This window comes from Pseudorca crassidens, chromosome X (genome assembly GCF_039906515.1).
Source record: "Pseudorca crassidens isolate mPseCra1 chromosome X, mPseCra1.hap1, whole genome shotgun sequence".
NCBI lineage: Eukaryota > Metazoa > Chordata > Mammalia > Artiodactyla > Delphinidae > Pseudorca > Pseudorca crassidens.
The window spans coordinates 20,201,162-20,228,051 of record NC_090317.1 but is presented as its reverse complement, the minus strand read 5'-3'; the positions used below and the strand labels follow the sequence as shown (position 1 = coordinate 20,228,051).

The window sequence follows — 26,890 nt, the reverse complement described above, 5'->3', positions numbered from 1 at the left end:
CAAAAAGTATATGAGGTCTAAAGACCAGATTTAAATCTGCATATGGGTAGTGTGAGAAGGAGCTAAGCACAACAGAAGGAGGCACGAACAGTGGTCCAAGTGCAGGATGACCTTGGGCAAGTCACTTCCCTTTCTTTAGCTTCACTTTCTTCATCTATAAAATGGGGATTGTGCTAATCTCTCTCCTGCCAATCTCCCAAGCTGTATGAGGCTCAGATGTGAAAACAGCTATGAGAGCACATGGGGACCTGCCACACTTAAACATTTAAGGGCAAGTGATTTACAGAGATGACCTTCAGAGCTAGTAAAGAGCAGGAGCAATAACTTCCCTGGCCCCAGTCCTGGATGCCTCTGGTAACACATGAAGTCGATAGTCCCCCAGCTCAACCCCCAAACTCTTGTTACTGAAAGCCACAAAATTTTCATTTATAATGGAAATTTCAGTGGCTCACATCTTTTGCAGTTTTTCAAAGGCATAAACACTCACCCCAGTTCTTTCTAGTTCTTTTTTCAGATAACTCTATTTTCTCTTACTGATTATGGCACAAAACTAAAAGATTACCTCTCTACTTTTTCTTCTTCCTGACATTTTCTTCTGTGCTCCCCCTTATTTCCTACTATTCTGACCCACCCTGTCGAGACTTCTAAGACGTAAAGAATTCTATCATCCTAACTACCTTAGCTCAAAGAGCAAAATGCTTTACAAAATTAAGTGAGCATTGGGGATTTTTAACTTGATTTTATCTTTTCATTCAACCAGAGGGATATATGTGTGGGAGATGCACTTGTCAACTAAAAGCAATTTCTCTGCCTCCTTGGGGACCAAAGCGTAATTGTAGCTCTGTCTTCCTGGTGTCAGGATGAAACTTGCATTTTCCTGAGTGGTGTCAGCACGCTGACAGACAGCTCCTGGGATCTATTGAGGGGTACTGGAAAAGAACGGGCAGGGGGGTGAGAGATCTCGAGGCTGGTCTTGGCTCACCTCTCCTCCCCTGGGTGACTTTGGGCTAGTCACTTACTGTCTTTTGCCTCAGCTTTTCTAACTTAAAAAATGGGAATAATTTTCTCCCATTTCTACCTCACAAAGATGGTGCCAGGACCTTGTCAGGCTTTGGTGATACGAAAATGCTTGGAAGTAATAGAGCTGTGGGGAAAAAAATAAAGTGCTGCAGAAGCAGTGTATCCTAGGAAAGCTAAGTAGCTGCAAAGGAACTTCAAGTTTTCTTGGTACAACTCCACTTGAGAAATGAGGAAACCAAGGTCTTTCTGAGGTTCAGAGAGGTCTCAAATGGTCCCCCATGATTTTGCTATACGTTCACCATGAGCCTAGACAAATCCTCCCCAAACAGAAAAGCAGAGAGGCAAAGTCTTGGGGTTCTAAGGCTTATAGCCCCCTTTAGAGAACATATATGACCCTATACACACCATGTGGGCCTTCTGATAGGACTCCTCAAAAGGGGGTGTTGGGAGGCAAGCTTGCTAATCTCCCAATTCCTTCCATGGGCCTGGGGGTAGTTACCTTTGTTATCTCACCCCTGAAATTGCAGAGACCTTCATAGCAACCTGCTGAGGAAGTTGGGCAGGCGGACAGGGACCCTCATTTCATAGGGGAGGAGTCAGGGGTTCAGGTTGGGAAGCAGACATACTTGCATCCATTCAGTCAACATGCCCAGCCTCACTCCTAATATTTTAGCTTTAAATGCCATACTCTTTCCACGGTGCTTCCACTGCCTCTTGCCTCATGTAAGGACCCCAAGCAGGGAATCCAAGTGAGATAACCTGACTGAAAAATGCTACAAAGACATACACAAGGATTCTTAGAAAATACAAATGAATGACCTTTATGGTGTATGCTCATTTTGAATGCCACTAGACCCTATCAGGAGTCAAGTTTTGAGGTTTGCTCAATTTCTCATGCTACATATTTACCCATACACCCAAAGGAAGTAGAGTGGGGTTAAAGGGATCAAGTTCTCCATAGGGCTGCCCCAGTGTTCCTTGTAGCTGGAGTGCAATGGGAAGAGACAGTGGTGGAGGGTTTTCAGGGAAAGACTTCTTTCCTCTATACTAGAGTTTCTCTAACTTTATTGGGTATAAGAGCCCCCATGGGGAGCTTGTTAAAAATGCTGTTTTCTGGCCCCCATGCCCAGAGATTCTTGTTCAGTGAATCTGGAGTGGGAGCAGGGGATTTGCATCATTGCAGCACATCCCAAGTGATTCTGATGCAGCTGGTCCAACCATACTTTGGAAAATCCTGGTCCATGACAAAGTTTACAGGCCTTTGATGCTTGGAATCCCATTTAAATAGCAACTGTCTGCCTGGGTGCCAACTACTTTTGAGCTTCAGGAAAAAAGGTAGAAGGTTTGAAACCTTTCTTCTCAAAGCCAGCAAGCCCCCAGCTTGACTTCATCATCGTGCCTTCTTCTTAGCTAGAATATGTTTTCTTCCTGCTAAAGACTTCATGGCAAACAATGACCTAAGTTAGGAGCAGTGTGCTTGGCTTTTAACTGGAATTGCAATGAGACACCCTTAAGAGGCAGCAAGCTGTCAAGCTCTAGGGTGAGGGCATATATACCCAGTGTGCCCCTTGTACACCTTGGTGTGAGGGGTTGCAGGTCCAGGCTAGCAGGTTCTTGGTTGCTCAGTTGGGGTGCTAAGGACCTCTGAATTCTTGGAAAGGAGATACCATAACGGGTTATGTGGCCCTGCACAGGACAGGAGTTCTGCATTTTACTCACAGACCAACTTTTAGCTTTTTCTGGGTCACCAAAGCCAGGCCCAGTGTCCTGTACCAAGAGAACAATCCCAGCATAAAGGCCCCAGTCTTTCCCTTACCTAACCTCATCCTTTATTCTGTGGACAAGGTTATAGTTTTTCTCCTATCAGTAGCATTTTCTAACTCCAGAAAAAGACATATAGAAAAGTTGGAAAATACTAAAATATGAAAATAATAAAACAGTTTAAAATTGCCCATAATTGCATTGCTTAAACAATCACTACTAAGATTCTGGTGTGTTTCATGTTAACACTTTTGTTCTATGTATAAGTTTATTATTTATTTGAACTGTTTATATAATAGTGTGCACACATTTTGCATTTAGATTATTTTTCACTTAAAATGATCATAAATGTTTTTTTCAGATTATCATATAGGCTTCCAATTTATACATTTAAAAATAATTCATTGAGTGAATCAACGTTATATACATAGCTCAATATCTTGCACACAGAGGACATTTCATAAATATTTGTTGAATGGATGGATTGATGGATAAATGCATTCCCCTATTATGTGACATTAGTTAAGGGTAAATATTTTCAAAGGAAACAACACTAAGTAATTAAGTGGCAGAGGAGGTAGGTCAAAGAAAAAGGAGTTGGGGAGAACTGCTAACTTGACTGCTAAATAAAATTTTTTGAGAATTCTGAACTCTATATTTCCCTTTTTCTTTTTTCGAAACGAGTAGGCTTTGGTTTGCCAGGTGCTTGTTCACAACTGTTAATATCCCCATTTTACAGATAAGGAAAACTAAGCCTCAGAGAGTTTAAATAATCTTCCTAAGATTACATAGCTAGTATGTAGCACAGTTGGGCTTCCAACCTAGGTCTGTGAGCATCCTTAGCTTTGTTCCTTTACTACATCACACCTCCTGCAGAAAAAAAAGTGACCAAGAGGGATAGTGGTCATGAGTTTGTACTTTAGGTAGAGCTATTTTGGAAGCAGAGAAACTTCAGTTACTGAGGGCCATTGGATTGGACTGGGCAGGCAGCCTTTATGCCATGAGGGAGCCCCCCGAAAAAATCTCATTCAGCTGGAAAAAAAAGAAACCCATTGAGACCATTACAAAAGCTGGTGGTGTATACGCTCATGGGAAGAGGTAAGGCCGAGATTTCAATATCCAGAGCCAGAAACTGGACATTTCTAGATGTCAGACTTGTTTGGCTTGGATGACTGGGTATTTGTACAGCAGAAATTGGTAAAAGAGTAGGTCTGGTGAATGTTTGTTGACTCTGATTGCTTTTAGAAAACAGAGAAAATTGGAAATGATTTAGAAATTGGTGTAAAGGCAGAGAAGTACCATGTTTCCCAGAAAGGAAGGAAAATGAATGGAAGCCCTTTAAACTCTAACTACAGCTCTGCTTTGCTAAGAATTGTATGGTGAAGTACGGGCGATTTTTTCATTTTACGCACCCCTTTTGCTGCATTAATGCTAATATCAGTGGTTAGCAAAGCAAATGTAATAACTGCTCTCCTCAAAGGACTTGTGATTGCAGCTTCCACTCCTCAAGCCTGCAATCGAGCTGTTGGAAGAGGATTTTGCATATTACTCTCTACCTCCTCACTAGCGTTTTGACCGACAGAGTCCCATTTTCCCAGCGGAGAAAAACAAGGCACAGAGTCATGTTTGTACAACTGCCAATGGAGAACTGGGGGAGAAATTAATTTGGGGCCCTGAACTTGAATAGAAAAGGAAATTTCGATTAGAAGCCCTCTTGCTCAATATGGTCCATCTCTGGTGGCTGCTTCTACTGCAGGATTTGGAGGTAGGACTTGTTTACTACCACCAGATCCCCCAAACACTGAACCTATAATGGTATGTGCCTCCAACACAGTACCACCCCCCACATTGAAATATCAAATATCAAATTCTTTCTAAAAATAAAGGTTGGTGCCCCTCCTATGCCTGAGCAAAAGCATAGGCGGTGGAATCCGTAAGTCAGTGGCAACTGGGGTGCACCCCATATTTATACACATTTGACACCGTGTTCTTTTATCTCAGTTAGGGATCAACCCCCTCAAAACAAAAGTTCCCAGGCAGGACAGCATCTCCCTCTTCCCCAAAGGATCTGCAGGGCAGGAACATTAAAATTACTTTCAACTTTGGGGCCCCTTGGGGAGCAAAACTCTTTTCTCCTACTCACATTTTTGATCCTCGAGAACAGAGCTGTGACATAAGACATCACATCTGGAGCTACTCACAGCTGAGGTGATGCCTCCCCTAAGACAGGGGGTCCCCAAGGGCTGAGAAAGTGCCTCCCCTTCCGGTTCAGAGCTCCTAAGGCAGACACCACTTCCCGCCTAGATTGGGCCTCCTGAAGGCTGAGATGATGTGTCCGCTAAACGTGGGGGTTTCAGGGCTGGAATACAATCTCACCCTCAGATCTGAGGCTCCCAGGGGCAGGTGCACTATCTCGCCCTCAAATACCAGCTTCTAGGGGACAGGCTTGCTTTTACGTGCCAGAGTAGGGCTCCTGGGGGCAGGGGCCTCCCTTCCCTCTCAGATTCGGGGCTCACCAGGGCAGAGATGGCGTCTCCCCTCAGACTCTGGGCTCCCCGGGGATAGGGGCACGGTCCCGCCCTCAGAGTCAGGGCTTCCCGGGGCAGGAGCTGTATCTCGGCCTCCCTTCGCGTGGGGGAAAGGGGCTGCAGGACCAGCGGCCTCTTCTCCGGCGGGAGGGGGGGGGCTCCCCTGAGGCCCTGCCCCCTTCGTGACAAGCCCGAGGTGTCCGGTGACCGAAACACTCTTAGCTGGGTGCAGGGTGCGGCTCAGGGCGTGGTCACCGGGGGCTACTTAGGGTAGCTGGCGCGGGGGCCAGCGCGGAAGCTGGCTGCGAGGCTGCGGCGCCGAGCGCTGGCCATGGCGTGGATGCTGGACTGCCTTTTCGCCTCGGCCTTCGAGCCCCGCCCCCGCCGTGGTGAGTGGGGCCCACCGAGTCCGGGGGCTGGGGTCCTTCGCTGAGGCTGCAGGCGGCTGCAGCCCCGGCCAGGAGCCCTGGGGCTTGGCTCGCCGTCCCTTCGCCTCCCTTCCCGCTGGCTTTTAGCTAATTGTTCCTGGCTTAAGGACTGCCCCGTCGAGGCCCCGCATAAATCACCGGCTTTGCCGGGAACAGCGAGCAATCGCGCTAATGGCTCGCGGGATGCGGGTCGAGCGCGGGGGCGGAGTCGCTGGCTCAGCCGTCCTCGGGGACAGCTAGAGAGTCGGGGCCAGACGCGTAGGAGCACAGTCCTGAAACCCAAGGGCCCTAAAGGCCCAAGGATGAATGTCCCTGGCCGGGCAGCTAGGGCCCGCGAACCCTGAAGATGGAGGTGGGGGGATCCTTTTGCCTTGAAGCTTGTCTAATCTTGTCCCAATCTCAACTACCGAATATCGACATGGGTCCCTCAGAGTCATCGAATTCAACCCCTTTATTTAAGAGATGGTGACATTGAAGGCCAGAGATGGCAAAGGCCTGCCCAAGGTCATACAAGGAGTTGGCAGCAGATCTGGCTCTGCTGAGGGCCTGCCAATTGCCCACTGCCCCAAAGCTCCCAATGGCAGAGGCCTGCGGTCTTTAGTCTGGGTCTTCCCTTGGGTACTTTGATATCAATGCTGTTTTCCCTATCCTTGCGGAGTTGAGGACATAGGTGTGTGAAGGATCACAGCACCACTGTGATACGTGGGTGGCATTTCACCCCCTTCTTGGAAGTGCTTCTATAAAGTACGTTTTGGAAACTGATTATTTATTTTTCCTCCTTAAAGTTTCAGGAGACTTATCTTTTCTGTTTGAGATTTCCCAGGACCCCCACCCACACTGTCCTTCACTCCCCCTTGGTAGGCCCCACCCCCTCGAGGCTGCCACCTGCCCCCACTGCCACCTGTTTTTCCATAGTCTCCACCTCCAAAATCTATATTGGTGAGACTGCGTCATTGGTCGCCAGCCATAGACCAAACCTGGGGTTGTCTCCTCTTTCCTCTGCCCCCTCACAGGCGGGGGAGAAGAGGCAGGGAGAGGAGGGGCCTCAGCAACTTAATTCTGCAGAAACCCATGTTTAGTCCTTGCCAGCCCCAGCACCCTGAGAACCATCCCAGGAGTCTGACCCACTACTAAGGGACTGCAGCATGCTTAGCAAATTCAAGAGCTGTCTCTGGCAGGCCGCAAGTTCTCTGAGAAAGCAAAAGATCTGCATACACACAGAGAGTTGTTTTGTTCTGTATATTTTTTCAAGTTTATGTGATCCCGGTGAATCGAAAAAAATTAAGGGTGTTTTCTAAGATGGCTTTTAAGGCCTTACAGCTCAAACACCCTACCCTTGTAAAGGGGGTAGGGTGAACCATTCCATCCCTGCCTGGCCTGCAAGGCTGTCGTGTGACTCCAATGAGATCAAGGATATGAAGTCTCCTTTATGAATAACCCCACTGGGGAGGGGTCAGTATCACACAAGGAAGCCCATCCCCATCTAAAAACAGTCATTTCTATTAGAATTAGGAGGCTTTTCCCTAAACTGAACCCAAATCTCTGTTTTTCTGGCTCTGGCACTGACCTTCATGATCCTTCCAAGAGAACAGCGCCAGCCCTCTCCATTCCCCCACCCCCACTCACCCCTGTTTTTATCCAGGCCAAACCTCCCCAGTTCCTTCATCTGTTTAACATGTGATATGGCTACAAGGCTCCTACCCGCACCTAGCTGCTCTTCTTTGAGCATGCTCCAAGTTGTGAATGCCCAATGACCTGGCCAAAAGAGGATTTCCAGCTGTGTCCCTGTAGATATAGTCCTGGATGGCTGACTTTCCCTCTTTTGGAAGCCCACGTTCACACTCATGGTACACAGACACATAGCCACAAATACACACATACATACACATTCCCACACCCGCACATGCCCACATACAAAGTCACCAACGCACAGACACATACTTCACATGCATCACGTACTTTTCACACACAATGCAACATAACCACATCACACATGCACGCACTACACACAAATCCTTTGTACATGCTGCGTAGTTCACACACAAATAGCTAATTTATATTGGAAGTACTTTCTTCACCTGAAACTACTCATTTTTTAAAAAGTAAACTCAAGTTCTTTTCAGAGTCTCCATTCTGTATTTTGTTGTTTGAATCCAAGTGCAAGACTTTACATTTACTACTGCATTTCCAGTCTGATGAGACCTGTCCCCCTACATATGCCAGTGGTACACCACTGCCTACCCCAGCTCTATTACTTGTACACAGCAGCTAATATATGTGAAGTAGTTCCCAGATGCTGGGCCCTAGTCTCAGCCCTTTACACGTATGATCTCACTTAAGTCACACAACATCACTTTGACATAAGTAATTAGTCTTTGGGTACAGTTTTTGACCAGGTAAGAACTCATTCACTGCAACCCTCCCCCCGCCCCACCAAGAAATGCTGTGCAATATGAAAGGTAACTTTGTGCATAACTATTGATATTCTGTAGGGCTACAATTGCCCTTGGTGCCTCCCTTCAAATGCCTTCCAGAAATCCTCAGGAGTCAGAGGGAGGGAGTAGCTGGTCGATGATTGGGAAGAGTGGGGGAAGTATTCTAAATGTTCCTTCACCCACCCACCCACCTCTTGCTAAGGAGATTGTTGGTACATCAGAACAATCTTTTGAGGGTCGCAATGGGCAATCGACGACCATATGAAGACATTTTGGAGAGGCATCATTGAGATCTGGGAAGAAGGGGGACCCAGAAAGGTCTTCTTTCCTAGGGAGAGGGACAGCACGACTGACCCACTTGAAATTCTCTCCCCAGTTCACTCCTGGCATTGGATTTAGCCTCAGACAATTGGACTTCTGTAAAGCAGCCAAAACTCTAAAGCTGAAGGGACCCTAGGGCCCACTTTACATACAAATTTGATCTTTTCTTGGGGATGGGACCCAATCGATTCACTGAGGCCAGGCCTGGTTGAGCTCCACAGGATTATTTCCCAGAGCTGGGGCGAGTTTGCCAATGAGACACCCCACTTCCCTGGTCATGGCATCAGACGAGCACCCTCATCCACTAATGGCAGGACTTCCCAAAGTTCCTTTGAAAATCACTTGTTTCCACTTCAAAAGGCATCTCTCCATAGGAAAATAATGTGACACTCTATAGAGCTTAGGTTCCTAGGTTAGGCCACGCTTTACCCACCATAAGGATAGAATGCAGAATCTGTGTGATGAAAACTGGTAGAAAACAATACTCTTGCAAGTGTACCTCAGGCTCCAGCAGTAGAGCTGACATTCATCAAGCTTAAATATCAAATGACAGGAAGCATATTGGGCATTGATAGAGCAGGATACCAGGTCCCTGAGGGTGACGATGGCAACAGGAAAAGCAGTTTCATTCCCTTTCCCACACTTACCAGCCAAGACAACCTAAATGTCCAACTGTAGTGGAATGGTTAAATAAACTATATGACATATCCACTTGTTAGACTAGTCTACATCCATAAAAATGCTGTTCATGAAGAATATGTAGCGACATGGAAAATGGTATGATTTATGTGTCAAATATGCATTTTTAAAAGACTGGAAGAAAATTCAGCAACGAGGTAAACTAAGAGATCCTTTTAGGTTGGTGGAATAATAGTTATTTTCTTCTCTGTTTCCCAAAATCTCTATTAAGTTTGTTCTTAAATTACTCTTATAATTTAAAGAGGTGTTTAAAAGGCTAACTGAAGGCCTATAGTATACAAATAGACCATGCAATAATTACAATGATCTAAAATCCCACTATACATAGTTTAATCTAAGGGATTTTTTTCTTCAAATTTTAGTTTAAGTGTAATGACTAAATCAGGTCAGCCAAATGTAATCCTCCCAGTGATCATGAAATGTCCTCTAACACTGGGTGGGAAAAGGTAGAACTGAATTGAAACTGCTTTTATAGTTTTGCAATAAGCAAGTTTCTTAGCCTCTTTTAAAATAATATAATAATATCTATATTTCCAGGTTATAAATTATAATCGTTATGATTTTAATAACTATTTACTAATAGTTATATTATTGTTATTGGAGATATCATTATATTAAGTGCCCTCTATGGTTCATGTATCAAAAGATGTGTTTTAGTCCTTCTTCAAATATTTACTGTGTACCAGTCATCTTACACAAATGATCTCATTTAACTTTCATAACAACTCTTTGAGGTAAGTATTATCATCTTCATTGAAAAGACAAAAACTCAGAGAGGTTCAGTAACTTGCTCACGGCCACACAGTAGCTGAGCAAGGATTACAACCCCTTTTGGTCTGATTTCAAAGCTTAAGTGAGATTAAAAGAAATAACACATACAAAGCTTCTAGCACTATGCTGATATAGAGCAGACATTTACTAGGTGGTCAGTACAATGTTGCTGACGTTCCCTTGCCCAGAGTTCAAATTCTGGTCTTTGATCTGCTTGACTACTTATAGATTCCTTTCTATGAAAAGGTGCACATTTCAATTGAAAGATGCAATGCAAACACCACCTGTGTCCTTATTGCTGGGGCTCTGCGTCACTAGGAAACGATTTCTGTTTCCTTCTGGCAGTATCATTTGTTCTCACATGTATCAGCACAAGTAGGTAGATGGCATGTTTGATGAGCCTTGGCAGCCACTGTCACGTCTCAGATACACTTCTTGAGAAGCCACGCGGCTTCCTCGGGATAGGCACCTGCTACCCAGCAACTGGTAGGTCCCTGCACTCAGGGATGCTTATTAAATGGCTGGGGCCTATCTTGAACCCCTGTTCCAACAATTCTCTGTATAGTTTGGCTGACCCTTAATTGTTACCCCTCCCACTTTCCTCCACTAAGCAGGGGCTGGGGGACCTCCTCAGAAGCCGACAGGGATAGGAACTAGAGAAAATTTTAAATTCCTAAATCCTCAGAGGGACTCACTAATAGATTATCTTGCATGGTGGAGTCTAGGGTCAGTGAGGAGTAGCATGCAGGATGAATAAGAGAGGTGAAGGAGAGGGAGGAATTGAAGGCGTCCTCCAGAGACTGGGAGCACCTGAGGCCCGGCCTCTCAGAGCTTTTTCTGCCATGACTCTCAATACTTCTCTACTCTGTAGCCTCTTTATCCCTCCCTGATATTATATATCCACCCTCTACCCTCAACTTCTTAACCTTCGCCCGCCACTCTCTGCCCAAATGCAGCTCCAGCTTGTAGTGACTTATTTTTGTCTCTAGAGGGAGGCAGTAGCATCAGGGAGGAAAGGGCACAGATTGGGGTCTTCTCTTACTTTACCAAAGGGTAGATTTTATTTTCCTTTAACTGCGAACAGGTAAATAACAACTAATTGGAACAGTATTTTAGGTGCTGCAAAATATATCTCAGAGAAACATCATCGCTCCCCTCATCTACCCCCCAACCTTGGTGGCTGCTAGAAGAAGGGTGGCCTTGGGAGCCCCTCCTAATTTCTAGGTTAAAGGTAGAAAACAAAAACAAAAACAAGAAAACAAAACAGAAGTCGTGGGGGCAGTTTAGCCAAGGAATATTTACGCTGTCTTTCTCTTGGGTACTACGGCACACATTTAAGAGACAGGGTCTGGACTGGGTGTGAAGTGAGGGTTGGGGAGCTCAGTCCATAGTTGGGGTGGGAGGAAGTCTAGATGCTGAGCAGGTAGTTTGAAACTTTCCTGTATGGAGCATTACGTCTGAAACGTTGGTTTCATTAACACTGCCAGGAGAAACTGCAGAGTGAGAATTGGACTTAGGATCCAGTTCTTCCGGGCTGCATTAGGCTGATAAAAACATCACCCTAAAAGAAGAGGGGCTATTTCAAGAGTGTCAGACACAATAGTAATGAGGAAAATTGGCTTAGTCAGTCAGCTTCAGTACCTGAACACCCCGGTTGAGACACTCTGGGCTATATGGGCAGGGCGTGAGTAAAGCAAGAGAGGGAATTAGCCTTTTCTTGAACATTTATTAGACATGTTAGACATTTGGCTGACACTTTCCATATTTTACCTCCTTGTCATCTGAACATGTCTAAGGCAGGTGTTAACAGCTCCAATCTACAGATGAGAAAACTGAGGTTCTGAGAGATGAAGTAACCTTCCCAAGATCACATAGCAAGTAAGTGATGGAGCTGGGATACAAACTCAAAGCTGTCTGAAGGTCCTCATCTTTAAAGGGTTTTATCCACATTTTTCTTGTGAAAACCAAGGTCTCCCTCTTCAATAAAATTCACATTTTGGTTCCTTGCCTGTAATGGGGGTTATTAAAGCATCTTGGAGCTTTTTAGCTTCTTCGAAGTTGAAGTTTGTTCCCCATTTCACAGGTAAGAGTACTGGACTGGAGCGAACCAGACAGTCTTCATGAATTCAGGTGGGACTTACACAAAGGAATTTAGATAGGTGGTCCAGTGGTTGAGTGTATGTGTGTAGGGGTGGGAGGCAGAGGCCTCACAGGATCGACTGTGAGGAAGCGGAAGTGGAGCTGGTATATTCAGAGGAGAGTGAGGAGGTGTCAGACTGGCCCGCAAAGCAGCAGGAAAGCCAAGTGCCTGAGACCAGATGATGGGAGACACCAAAGTTTGCATGAACTTCTGGTACAGATTTACCAAGGGGCTTCAGCTACTCTGTGCCCTGTGTGACTTACACTAGCCTCTCTAGCAACCCCCACCCTGCACTTTAAAAAAAAAAGACTTTCTGGCTATGTAGTAATTTAGGCAATGCTTTTCCTGCCCACCCAGGATGAGGTGCTGACCCAGGCCCAGCTGGGGGTGAAGCTTTACTGATGTTACAGCTGCTTCTCGTCTGCACGCCAGGCTCATTTGTGCCAGTTGAAAGGGCACAATAATAACAGTAGCAATTTAAATCGTGCTCCTCGCTTTCTGCTTTCCCCCCTGAAAAGTGGCGAAGTGACTCACCACTGTCGAATTGTCTCTCTCTATCCACTCCCTGACCTCTTTGCGGCAGTCTGGGCTGGTTCCCTGGGGGCTGAGCTGGAAGTCTGTTCTTCCAGCGGCCCTTTAGCTGTGACAGAGCCACCCCCCCATAAATGTGTTCCCCCAAAATGCGATGTATTGTTTTAATTTGAAATTCTCAGATGAGGCTGCTTGGAAGGCATTAGAGCAGCATGAACCCATTAGGTAAGCACAGTTCTCCCCTCCAAACATGAATAATACAAAATGGGACCCATTCAGGAATCTTTTGAGGGGGCTCTGCTTGTTTTTCTATATGCAGTTTCATATGGAGATGACGGGTCTGCTTGAAATTTACTACATACCAACTTCTGGTGGTAATGCTGTAAAAATAGGTCCAGGGGAGCTGTGAAATCATTCCCTTACTCCATCCTGACCCCTCACCCCCATCCCCATCCACACCCAATTCCCCTGACCCTATGGCTAGAAAATGCTCATTCTCTGCTCTTTCTTTCAGCACCAGCCTAAGGAGAGCTCCCAGAACTGGAGGTGGTGAGGTGCTTATGAGCCTAGAGTAATTAAAGATTTTGAGGTGTCAACAAAGCAGGTAATTAGGTGGAGAAGGTATCAGCTGTCTGAGAGACAAAGAAAGTAATTATGCTGAGCACTCTTGGCGCTGTCAGTAAACTCCAAAGAAAGATTTGTTGGGAAGTGATACTGTTTGATAGAGACTTCAATGCCTAGCAGAAATGAGGGACTCTTGGTGAGGCTGCCTGGAACAGGAGAAAGGTTTAGGGAGCTTGGCAAACCTGGATTCAAATACCAGCTCTGCCTCCCACTGGCTGTGTGACCCTGGAGAAGTTACTTAACTCCTCTGAGTTCGATTTGTGATGTGCAAAATATTGATAAGTCATAGCTCTAATTACCTCATTAGGTCATTGTGAAGACTCAAGGAGATAATGCATGTAACAGCACTAGCACCATGCCTGGTATACAATAAGTGCTTAATAAATGGTAACATTATTATCATGATCACTATTATTATTCTTACTATATACCAGGCATTCTCTACAGGAGCCCAGAGTTTAAAAGGAGAGACAAATAATCGCAGTTATGTATGTTCGTGTCATGAGAAGTATGAAGAGGGTAACTATGATGGCTCAAAGGAGGGAGCCCTCCACTGGGAGGGAGGGGTACAGAAAAGCAGAGAAAGTTTTGTGACTCCTGAGTTAGGTCTTAAAAAAATAAGTAGGAGTTTGTCACGAGGCCCAGGGGGAAAGGGATTCCAGGCAAGTGTATCTGCCCACACAAAGCCAAAGAGGTGTGAAACAGCCAAGCCTTGAGCTAATAGTTGGGCTTTGCTGGGCACGAACTGGGATCTCCTGGGGGAGGGGGGGAAATCAGTGACCAAGAATCTTTCCAGTTTATTCCCACCAGCCCCTGAACCGCGCCTTAGGCGCCCTACCTGGCCAATCACGTGCGACGCCCTCCTCTTCTTTCCTCTAAGCAGTCAGGTAAGCTCACACCCAGCCCCCAGCGGGCCTGGTGCGCACAGCGGGGGGTCGGCGGACCCAGACCCGGCAGATCAGGCCAAGGGGAGACTGTGCCCAGGTCGCGGGCCCCTATCTCCTTCCTCGTCCCAGTCCTGGTGCAAAGCCCCCCTCCACCCCCAATTTTAAAAAAAACTACCAAGCACAGAGCCACTTGGGTTCTTTAGACAACCTCGTGCTCTCTCACACACCACACCCATAAACTCACGCCGCGACCCCCCTCCAAGAGACACACGGTCTTCAGCCCTCCATCCTAGCACATACATTGGCTGCATGCGTCCCCACCACACACATGAACACATCACACCCAAACACACACGGACATTGCACCCTCACACACACAAACCTTTGAGCACACACGCCTTAAGTAAGCTCACATATAAAGACACCTTGCTCACAAACACACACAGTACACACCACAACAAACACCACCCGTAACCCCACATTGACACAGCACAGCTAAGGGTAAACACACACCAAACAAATATATACACACAAGCTTCAACGGGCACACACACATACACACACTGCATACACATGCACACTACAGCACGACTACAAACCCCGGCAGAAACATACATCGAACACACCCATATGCAGACCACACCCACAGAGTCACACTGTCATCGGGCAGAAACATACAACCTACAAACGTGCACACACAAACACCGCACAAACACACGCTCCACGTCCGAGCGCAAACCAAATACACTTCACACCCAGCACTCGGACTAAAACATGCAACACGCACACACACACCCACACCCAGCCACACACGTAACTCACAGGCGAACCGCACTTGCGCGCGCGCACACACGCGTACATGCATACATACATACACATACAGCCCGCCCCCTCCTTCCCTCAGGGCGGAAGAGAAGGGGGCGAGGATGGGAGGAGGGGGAAGAAAGGAGGGGGGATGGGCGGGCGAGGCGCTGCGAGCAGAGACGCTTTTTTCCCTTTGACCTGGGGTGTTGTTCCCATTAACCCGCCTGTTCCCCATTCCCGAGCAAAGGGAGTGAGTGAGTTGGGTCCAGACGGGAACCAGTCAGAACCAGGGAAAACTGGAAGGGCTGGGGAATCCGCCGGCGGGCGGAGGGCACGTGAGCTCCAGCCGGGACCCTGCCGGAGGCTCCTCCCCCCAGCAGCCTCCCTCTCAGACCCCTTCGCAGCTTTGACCTCTGCTCCCCACCGCGGGGGGAGGTGGTGGAGGGGGTGGGGTGCTTCTTCCTCTCCTACCCGAGAGAGTGAACAACTGTTAGGGGTGGAAAGCTTTACTGGTTTCAAGAAGTAAGGAGTTTAGATATGCAGAAAAGCTTTTTGCGAAACCTGTTCTAATCTAGTTTGAAGACGTCTCCTAATAGAGAGCGCACTATTTTGCAAAGCAACTAATTTTTACATAAAAGGCAAAGGCTATCAGAAATCACCGACACCGCGCTGGACACATAGTAGGGCGTTATAAATGTTCCTCCTTCCCGCTTTTGTCAACAAATCTTGCAGGGCTATCTGCAGCCCAGCACCAGCCCGCGACAGCTCTGGGGCAGTCGGTGAGCTTTTTCTAGCACACAAGCCCCTGGAGAACAGCCGCCTTGGCCAGGGAGCCACCGGCGGCAGGGGGCGGTAGTGTCGCTTAGGGTGCTTTGCACGTCTGGCGGCATAGCCCCCGCGGGACAGTCTGAGGTCCCCTTCCTCTGTGGCGGGCTACAGGGGTCACTCTAGAATACTCTGCGGTCAGATGAACATCTGGCTCCTGTCCTCCGCCTGCCCCCTTTCTGTAGAGATGGACAGCGGGTGAAGGAGAGGAGGAGGAAGAGGACTTCCGCCTGAGGCGGCGCATTGTGTAAAGCGCCTTGCGGTGCAAAGTGCACAAGCTTCGGAGTCGGTACAGGTTCGAATCCCAGCTCTACCACTTCGCAGCTGACTACCTTGTCAGATCACTGTCTTAGGTTGCGGGGTGGGTGTGAAATTTAAAGGAGGAAATATATGTAAAGTGCTAATTCCAGTTAAAATCCAAAGGATGTACATTCCCTTCCATTCCCTCTCCCTAACCCTCACCAAGGATAAAGATTTGGGAGTTTGGGGAAGAGGGGGATCAGAGGCCAGAGATATGGCCACCAGGTAATGCCTCTAAGCCAGAAGATGGACAGAGGTTCAATTAGCGCTCAATTTCTTAAGCAATGTGCTGTATTTAAGGGAAATGCCTGCACCAGTGATTTTAGTGATGCCACTCACTAGCCACAAGACATTTCAGTTCACAGCCCCAGTCCTTGGGGCTGCAGTGAGGCCACTCTGCCCATCACCTCACCTCTCACAGGGACTTCCTAAATCATTCCTACCCCCACCCCGAATTCTTCTCCCCATTTCCAGGTTGCTGAGTTATTTTTCATTGTAATGAACACTCATTGGATGCCAGGGACATCTTCTCTTACCTTATGCTTTGCCAGTGCCTAGCACAGTGCCAGATACAGCACAGGCTGTATACATCCAGCAAAGTGATGCCCTGGGTGAAATCCCTTGGAAACACTGAGACTTAAGGGCACATAAGGAGTTATCATAAGGAATTGAGAGAAAGGATTCCAATAGCAGCACCCCAGGCACTGTGGGGATGGAGGGCAGTGGCTTTTGAATAGGGGGCTATTCCATTCCTCCTCAAAGCCCTCCAGCCCTAAGCTTCCCTGGAAGGGGGTTGTCTCACTGTGGCTGAGGCTTCTGCAGTCAATTAAGAAGAGAGCCTCTTTCCTGGAGGGCAGAGGCCCTGGCCAGCTAGAGGGTGAGTCACTATCTCAGAGTTGGGCAGCAGAGGTGGCACTAAGGTGACAATGAATTAGTCCAAGATGGCAAGGGGGTATTACCTGAGTGATGATCTGGAGGAGGATAAAGCGGAAGCCTGAGCCCTTGAGGCTGGGATTAAGTGGTAGAACGTCTATATGCTTAAACATAGCACCTAACCCACCTCCACACTTCTACCCCTCCAAGTCCCAAAGCGTAGCCAGGCAGCTTCTTAGAGGAGGAAGTGGCGTGGAAATCATCCTTTGGGAGACCTGGGTTCCAATCCTGACTTGGATACTTGCTGTATAACCTTGGGCAAGCCCTTTTCCTTCCTGTTCTCAACACCAGAAGGAAGTTAAGTGGGCAAGGGGCTCTGTGCTGGGCCCTGTGCTAAGTATTTTACCAGTGTTATTTCACACACTGTTCCCCATTGTGCTATGTGGTGAGCATTTATTCCGCTATTTTGCAGTTGAGAAAACTGAGGCTGAGTGATATTCAATCATCTACTTTCTAATATATCGTGCAGTCTTTATGTATTTATGTTACCAAGGCAATCACTGTAACTCAAGCCAATAGCCTGCCAGTCCTCTGCCTAAATTGGCTCCTTATGCACTCAGGTTCATATCATGTCTCCTGGCTGCCCCCAACGCCAACCCGTGTTGCTTTCAAGGCAGTTGGCTACCTGGGTGGGTTTCTCTTTTCATCTTCGGTGACACCCACCTACCCCCAATTCAGATCTTTCCCTGGCATATCAGCCTAAGATCCCACATTAGAAAGCAAGCATCACCAGAAAGATGCACCCCAGTATCAGTTCCTTATCACAAGGGTGGGGGATCTGGCTGCAAGATGTTGCAGTGAGGAAGGGGAGCAGAGCTGCCAGGGCCAGAAGGAGGGGCTGCATAAAAACCAAGAGGAGAGAGAGAGAGAACGCCAGGGACAAATTGGACCAGCCTCAAACTGCTGCTCCCTCCCTTTTCCCCCCTCTCCTGTTCTGGTGCTCTAGAATGTATAAAGGGGCAGCACCCAGCCCATTTTCAGCAGGTGGAGAGGGAGAGATCCTCTCCTTCAAAGGAAGGGAAAACCACCCTGAGCATTCAAATTACATTCCTGTGTCGGGTAAGATTTATTTAATTCCTGAGGGGTGGGGGTAGGAAAGAGGAGCAGGGGAAGAGGGCGCCTTCTTGGTAGTGCTGGTGCCCAGGTGGTACTTTTAGTGAAAAGAGCGCCACCCATGCTGCTGTCAGAGCCAGAAGCTCTCTCCCTTTGCTAGGAGTCAAGAGACACTTACCACTGGGCTTCTGGATCTCATTTCTAAGCCAGATCCCTATGAGCCACATCTCTGAGCCTTTGGGGAATAAGTCCATGTCTTCCTTGGCTACCTCAGTACCCGTGTATGCCTGGGGTCAGCAACTGCCCTCTGTCCTTCCCCCTCCCCTTCTTTCCTCCTCTCCTTTGCCTAGGCTCTGCTCCTTCTTCCTTCTTGCTGGGCTAAACTAGAGTCTCTGACATTCTTGATTCTTTTCTCCTCTTTCTTTTCCATCCAGTCAACAACACTCTCCATTCATCCATTTACTTCATCCAGGAGAGGAGAAAATTCAACTGGGAGGGAGTGTAATTGTGTATTTGAAATTCTCCCCACTTGAGATCTTGCGCTTATAACCCCGTATTGCCCTTGTTGCGTCAGATGAGAATATTTTGTGCTTGTGAATAATACATTTTTGCTTGGCTGAATAGTGATTTGAATATATGATTGTTGAGCTGCAGATTAGAAGAAGGCATTTTTGGAAGCAGTATTAGAAGGTAAGATGGTTTGGGCAGGTGTGAATGGCCTTCTGACTTCTCCAGGTGCCAAGAAGATAGAAAAAGAAAGATGAAGACTATAGTAGTGTGTGTGTGTGTGTGTGTGTGTGTGTGTGTGTCTGTGTGTCTGTGTGTGTGTGTGTTGGGGGTGGGCTACTGAGACCGTTCTCATCCAGATAGGTAGAGGAATTCTGTTTGCTCTTGTTGTTCATTGAACTCTGAACCAAATGATCTTCCTTGTCTCTGAGTTTGGAAGATCAGAGGCCCTGGACAAGATGGCGAACAAGCAGCAGGAAGGGTGAGGCAAGGAGGGGCAGGCAGTTGTTCCTTGTGCAGTCCTTGTGTGCAAAGGGATGCCACCTGCCCTTCAATGCCATACTAGTCAGGGCAGAAGGGAAGTGATGAGGGGTAACAAAAAGTGTGCTGAGCAGGGTTCCAGGAGTTTTGGGCCTTCCTTTTGGCTCTGCCAGTAATTAGCTCAATGACCTTTGGTAAGTTTCTTATCCATCTGAACCTCCACCTCTGCCTTTCCTTCACCTGTAATGTGAGATTGTGCGGCATGGCCAACGGAAGAGAAAGGGAGCCCTCAAAGGAAGGGACCCTTGGGCTGAATCTTGAAAGAGAAATCAGCTTTGAATAAAGGGAGAGATGATTGTGGGGTATGATGAGAGACAGTGGGAGTAGCCCCGGGAATTTAGCAAACAGGTATGCGTAAGGCACTGAGTTGGCTGCTGCGTAGAAAATTGCTATGAATCAGCTCCTGCCCCACCGCGGGAGCTTCAGAGAGAGAGAGAGTGGGGGAATCTGCGTGGCAGAGCTAAGCGCTCGCAGTGCCTGCAGCTCGTCCCAAGACTGGTCGTAGTCGCGCCGCAGGACTGACCAGCGGGTCACGCAGCCATTTATTCCCTGGCCGGACCAAGAGAGTCGCCAAGAGGTAGTGCAGGGGCAGGACTCCAGAGGCCTGAGTGCAGCCCCTCGAGGGGCTGAGTGGGAGGTGAGTGCACTCCAAGCGGAGCGCCCGACGTGCGGGAGGGAGAGGAAGCCTGCGGGTCCTGGACTAGGTGCCCAGCTTTTCGCGTTCAATGGCTCAAACGTGGAGCACGCAAGAAAGATTGCATTTTTCAAATTCTCGGCAGCGGCAAGCAGCAAGAGTGGTTTTGGCGTGCGGGCGGGGCTTTGCTTAACTTTGCAGGTTCTGCGCGCTCTTGAGCCACGTAGGGGCGAGACGCAAGGGGCGCAACCCCGCCTGACCACGCTCCGCAGCGGCAGCCTGTGGCTTGGGACAACCCTTCGAGGGGAGGGCGCAAAGTCTTGGCTGGCCGGTTCCTGTCCCTTTCCCCCTCACCCTGCTCCCCCTGCCTTCACCTTCACCTAGCTCTGGGTAGAGGGCAGACTACCGGACTAGGGCTCCATTAGGGAGGGACAGGGAGACCAGCTTAGACCCACTCTCCACTCTGGCGCCCAGAAACCTGCAGCGGGGGGGCAGGGATACTCTCTCTTTCCAGCTGTGGACAGTGGCCACAGCGTGGCCCTGTGTCCTGGAGGTGGCTAAGTCCTGTAGAAGAATCAAGGACTAGGCAGAAGTGAGGACTGTGTCTCTACCGTGTTCTTAGGTAAACCGGATAATAATAAATGACACTGGCTGTGTTTTGGGGCTGGGAGATGCTCACAGACTTGCCCAAGGCCACTCAGCTGCTTAGTAACTAGGCAGACCTCCTGACTCCTGGTCTAGGGTTTTTGTTTGTTTGTTTTTTTCTTTTTTGCACTGCGTCATAGCCAAGACAGTGGTCTAATTTTGAAGGAGGATAGATACAGGTAGGTAGACATTGATTATTTTTAAAAAATACATTTATTTAAATGTAGTTTTAAAATACCATTCCTATCATAAAAACATCTCCCACAGCCCCAATTCCCTATGACAGCCATTCAGACAGGGTTTTGAAAAAGAAAACTGCAGAAAATTGAATGCTTCTTGGGGGAGATACAATCAAAGGAGAAGGGAAGCAGGTGAGAGTGGGGGAACAAAGGTGAAAGAGAGGTAGCTCTCAGCACAGATTTGAAGAACAACTTTATTCTGAAGGTTTCCTTGACAGATCTCTGTCCAGATGGTTTGGGGAAGTGTCCCTACTGGTCTTTCCTCTCTCGTGCCCACTCTGTAGAAACCCCAGCTGTGGTCTAGAGGGGCAAATGTTTGATGGTTCTTTTTTTTTTTTTGCGGTGGCCTCTCCTGTTGCGGAGCACAGGCTCCGGACGCTCAGCCTCAGCGGCCATGGCTCAGGGGCCCAGCCGCTCCGCGGCATGTGGGATCTTCCCGGACCGGGGCACGAACCCATATCCCCTGTATCAGCAGGCGGACTCTCAACCACTGCGCCACCAGGGAAGCCCTGATGGTTCTTTCTTTAATTCAGAGTCTCCTCCTTCCCTCTGTTGTAGCAAATACATTGGGTAAGTCTGTTCTCTGTGTGTGTGTGTGTGTGTGTGTAAATGCATATGTGAGAACGCATGAGGGTGTGTGTGTGTGTGTGTGTGTGTGTGTGTGTATGTTTGTGAGAGGAAATGTGTGTGTCTGAAAGGGAATATGTCTTAAAGAAGGGGGCTTGGGACCAGGGGAATTGAGAAGATGGGAAAAATGAATCAGAGTTTACTGAATGCATACTATAAACCTGCAGCTGAATAAGGGTCTGAGTAGTGCTGGTGGACCTGAAGAAATAGTCAATTCTTAACATTCCTTAAAGGAACAAAGGAGAGGAAATGTATTTAAATGAGGGCAGGGAAGGATGATGTTAGACCCATGTCAGACCCTTGACATTTATGTGACCTCCAACTAGGCTGTAAGACCCCAAGGACAGGAACTGGGACTTTCCACTCCAGAGGGCTCCCCCCTTTCCTCCACCATCCCTAACATGGATGGCTTGCACATTGTGCTGAGGAAACCAAAGGTAGGGACTAAATCCCTTTTGTGGGCCAACTAACTTTTTTCTACATTTCAGAGCCTAGACTGATCCCCCCACAACCCCCACCGTTAGTTGTCTTGCATTCCTGATCATGAAAGACCCAGTGAAGAAACAGTTCAACTCATCCCCTCTGAAAGTGAGATACCTGCTGACAGGATGTGGTACCCACTTTTACCTTCTATGGATGGTACAAGGGCATTCTTCAATGGGGGCACTGTCTGCTTCATTCCAGATAGCAGCACTTCTGCTCAGTCTTCCTTTCAAATATGACTCTCAGGTATTTGGCGGGGGGGACAATTCCTCACCTTGGTACAGCACTGTACCCTTTGGAGGATTCTTTCATGTCACCCTGTCTTTTATTTAATCTTTACCATAGCCACACCTCAGAGATATCATGGTTGTTACTTTGTAAGGTGATGGAACTGAGGCTCACAAAAGTGAGATAATTAGCTCTAAGTGACTTGGTTGGTGAGTGTGTGAACTTACAGGTGGTAAGGCTGGGATTTGAACCCAAGTCCTAGTCCATAACTCAGGACCTTTTCAGGATGCCATGCTGTCAGCTTGGGGAGTGGGCTGAGGCAAGAGACGTGATGGGAGGAATACATAATGCTTTTGATGCTTTTCTCTTCTATTCACTCCTCTTCTCTACCTTTCATAATAGTGTTTTTCAAAACCATATATATCTGTATCTTTCTATCTATCATTACCTACCTATCTTATTTACCTATCATATCTTTCTTCTTCTTCTTCTTCTTCTTCTTCTTCTTCTTCTATCTATCTATCTATCTGTCTGTCTGTCTATCTATCCTGTGTATCAATCATCTACCTTCATTCCCATTTCCCAAGAATAGTGTGTATAAAGAAAGACCTCAAAATCTAGCCATCTCCTTAGGAAAGAAAATAATCTTGACTCAGGCCATCCCAGTTCCAGGCAGCAGATGTTGGTGATGTATACCAAGAAATACTGTGGTTTGGTGGGAAGGGCAAGACCAGGCCTGGGGATAATCTAGTTCCCAGATTGTATTTCTTCATGGCATGTTAGTGCAACTTCAGTTAAGTTACAACCTCTCTGGAGTCCTATTTTGTTGTTATCTGTAAAATGGGAACATAACACCAAACCTACCTCCTTCCCAGGGGTTGTTGTGAGAATAAAGTAGCATGATTCATTTATCCGTGAATCACAAATAGCTGTTTTAATTACAAGACCTTTATATTCTCTCAAAACTGTCAAGAGTTTATAATCCTATGATTACCCAACAAACACATTGAACACCTACTGTGTGCTAGGACCTGGAAATAATGGACATGTGGAAAGCTTTTGAGAACATGAAAAGCACAACAAAAATTAGACATTAAAAATTACCTTCTATTGATGCAACATCTTATTTTTTTTACTTTTTCTCCCACAACGTAATAGAAGCAGCAACCGAAAGGGAAAAAAGAGATAACGGGTGACACAGCTTGTGATGCCAGCACTATTATGCACTCTGACACATACTGCAGATAATACTGAGAATATCTATATCTTGTTGTACCTTCGGATGTGACCTCCCTTGGTTTATCGAATCAGGCTTTGATTATGTGTCCATTCTTTTGATTTCATTATTTAGCTATGCATTATTTTGTAGCTATTAAGGACAAAGGTGGATGAGGCAGTGGAAAGAGCCCTAGGTCTGAGAACTGGGTTCTTGTCTAGATTCTGTGTCAAATTGCTGTGTGGCCTTGGGCAATCTCCTGTCTCTTTTTGAGCCTCAGTTTTTTGAACTCTAGAATGGAAGCTTTGGGCTAGGTGATGGCTAAGGTCCCTTCTATCTCTGATCCATTCTAATCTAAGAAGTTCTAGAAACACTTTTTGATACCAGAACTTTTCTGAATGTATTTTAACAGTACTACCTTTGGTTTATGAGCTTCTGTTATGGCATGATGGGCTGACTCACGTATTGAAGAACGCTGCCCCCAAATTTAATTATTTTGGGGCATTACACCGCATAGGGTAAAATGAGCCATTTTGTTCATCACGACTGCAGCCTTTGCTGAAATGGAGGTTATGGGATAGCAACTTAAAGGCTAACTCATTAATGCTCAGGGACGAATGAGGTAATGTGACAGCAGACCAAATTTTCATGGAGAGACCTGTATCTCTTTCCCATGTTGTGATATATTAATGGGGATGTCTTTATCCATTGTCACTGCCTGTAGACATTTGAATACCGTAGATGCAATACCTTCTGGGCACTCAGCCTTGCACACTAACTACTTCTCAAACTCCAAATATCTCTCAATGGCTAGAAGAAAAATTGTGATGTGCCATAAAATGCCTAATTTATTAGGATTCTATCAATGGCATCAGTCCTGCTTTTCTCTCAGAGGTGTTTACTAGTGAGCACTGCACCACCCCTAACTATTTAATGGGGGCAATGGAGTAAATTAGTCCTCCAAATTGTGAAGGCATAAACATTTCTGTCCTCACAATGTCGAAGAGGGTGACGTTTCTGATGTTAATTTGTTTCTCCATCTGTGCCATGCGTTTCAGGAGGACGTGAGGAACAAGCTTGATGCCACTCATGTGTGTTTTCCCTCTTCGTATTGCTGGAGAGTTGATCTGGTTGTGCCTCTACTCTTTGTTGAAATTCTCTCCCTTGGTAGCTGCTAATATCCTAGCCCCTTTACTGATCCAAATGAAATTATATGTTATTTTGCTAGTGACGATGTGAAATTGGATGGTTTAAAAGATAGATAAATTTTTGAGACTTGCAAGCATTTTACTAATCTGAATAATAGCATTTTAAAAATGGACCTATGTGGTTAGTTTTTCTAAATTTTATAAGATAATTTTTTGTACTTGACCCTGATGTCATTGGAGATTGAAGAAGAAAGATCTATTCACAACAATCTCCCAAGATCTTTTTACCCATTTTAATTTAATTCAAATTTAGTAGAGATTGAACTAAGTCAGATGCATTGATACAAATTCTAATTTTATGTAATTACTTTTGAAACCTGATATTTTCTGGTAAAGTCAGGCCCTCTGCAAAGAACCTTCAATATCAATGTGTTTATTAAAAGCCAATGCTAAATATCACATGTACATTATTCATTTAATTCTTACACAGTTGGTGAAATGGATACTGGATCATTTCCCCATTTTATAGAGGAAGCCACTGAGGCTCAGGATTCAACAAACTTTCCTAAGCTCACACAGCTAAGAAATCACAAAGCTTGGCTTTGAACTCAGTTCTGTTTAGCTCTGACTCCAGGGACCATTACAGATATTTGTCTAAGGAGATTGTTTTTGCAAATGTGTTGAATTCTATGCTGAAATTGAGAGGGCTTACTTTCGTCTTCCTTCTTCCTTTTTGATGTCATGGTCACTTCAGGCCAATGCCAGGGCATGCTGAAGGGGAAGGGGAAGACACTTGGGAGCAAGAGAGGTCTCTTAGCACCTTGTTCTCTGTGAGGAGCCTCCTTTTGTGATCAGCTCATAGTGTTGAAGCCTAGTTATTGGTCCCCCCTCCCCAACCTGCTCATCTGCTTCTTATCTAGGCACACTGGACTTCCTAATTCTGCTTCTGTCTGGTATTCTACTGGTGCCTTGAGAGTATTGAAGGCAAGCAAGACAGTGTCAGTTTTGCTGGCAGAATTTTGGCATATGATTGCTCTTAAGTTTAGCCCTGTATCTTTGAGCAGGAGGCAATGACAAACAGTTTATTCTAAGGCCTTTGATTTCCTTTGGAATTGTAAGCATCTAGGCTGACTCATCTCTCAAAGGCTTCTCTCTCTCTCTCTCTCTCTTTTGGCTGACGTTGTTTTGAGGTTCTCTTATTTGTTCTCACCTTATTTTGGGGGGAGAAGAGGGATTGATTTTCATCTTGATTTTTGAGTGAGCGAACCAGCTATATACTCTTTGGATGACCAGATTGTAACCCTTGGCAAGAAGAAAGAGCTGCAACTCCAGAACAGGTACAAAAATGTCTAAATTGGGGTAAAGGGAAAGAGGGAGCCATGTAAAAAAAAATAATCCAGAGCTAGGCTGTGTGTGTCAGAATGAGACCCTTGGCTAATAGATTTTGGACCTGCCATTGTGAATGGGGGATTACTGGCTGCTTAGTTTGGGACTGTGGTTAGGTTCTCTGCATGTGCCTTTGGTTAAGATGGTCATTTTGTGGATGCAGTTTGGTGGTTGGGCTTAGGTGTTTACTCTGGGTCCAGGGGATATTGATTTTCCATTGAAGGGACTTTAAAAAATATGTATGCTAAGAATTTTCCTCTTAGCTCAGTTCAAAAGGCATAGAAATACTCCTCATTCTATCTCATACTGAACTTCAGTTATCCGGCAAGTGTTTATTTCTGACATGTGTGACTTTGGCCATTAAGGAAAGTGGGCAAAAGAGGATTTTGGAAACAAAAGAAGTGAGGGATTTTTTTTGACAGAGCTCATTTATATAGATTATTGGATGATAAACTTCTACCTACCTTTTCTCTGTCAAAGCCACATTACCTGATCTTTGGGGTTTAAGCACCCCCCCAATAATATATAGAATATTATCATAAAACTCCGTGGGCAAGGGGAGCTCAGAAAAATAGCATGTGACCACTTCCCATCTTGCCAAAAGGTTTAGTTCCCCACGTCCCGAATTATCTTCTCTTAGGAAGAAGCATCCACACACTCACCCAAACCATAAACTTTGGAGCTATCCTTTCCATTACAATAAAAAATTTTCTCTAAGTCCTGTCACTTATACCCATAAAATCCATCTCCTGCTCCAGCCCCATTGATACTGACTTGTGTCAGCATCTCTTGCCTCTCGGCTGATCTACCTACTTCAGGCTTTCTACCCAAACCAGGTTTTTCACTGCTCTGCGATTTTTCCAAGCTGCAGCTCTGACTCTGTCACTTCCCACTTAAAACCCTGAAGTAGTTCCCTATTGCCTTCAGGAGAAAGTCCAGCTCCTTAACATGGCTTATAGGGCCATTCATAACCTCATTCCTGCCTATCCAGATTTATCTCCTTCCATCCTCTTTATACAGCTTTAAGAATATAACAACCTCTCTGCCATCTCTTTGCCTTTGCACAAGCTGTTCTCTCTTTCTGGACACTCCCCCCTCCCTGTCTCCAGGCAGACTTAGATGTTTCCTCCTTTCTGTTTTCACAGTAGTTTGTTTATATCTTGGGCAATTGACTTAT

The 26,890-nt window shown here is 46.4% G+C and overlaps 1 protein-coding gene across 34 annotated transcripts in view; it reads left to right on the top strand.

Moving 5' to 3' along the window:
* The window catches only part of ARHGAP36 (Rho GTPase activating protein 36), a 154,152-nt gene that overhangs the window by 117,501 nt on the left and 9,761 nt on the right, over nucleotides 1-26,890 (top strand). For 3 of the 34 annotated variants that reach the window (XM_067724533.1, XM_067724538.1, XM_067724532.1), the window contains 5 exons: nucleotides 11,760-11,841; nucleotides 12,047-12,093; nucleotides 13,149-13,238; nucleotides 14,055-14,145; nucleotides 15,960-16,069. The exons of 14 other annotated variants lie outside the window; for them this stretch is intronic. The gene's annotated coding sequence lies outside the window, so the exon portion shown is untranslated. Of the gene's footprint in view, nucleotides 1-11,759; nucleotides 11,842-12,046; nucleotides 12,094-13,148; nucleotides 13,778-14,054; nucleotides 14,146-15,959; nucleotides 16,070-26,890 lie in introns of all 34 variants that reach the window. 17 more of the 34 variants (XM_067724534.1, XM_067724544.1, XM_067724535.1 and 14 more) reach the window with 11 other exon arrangements.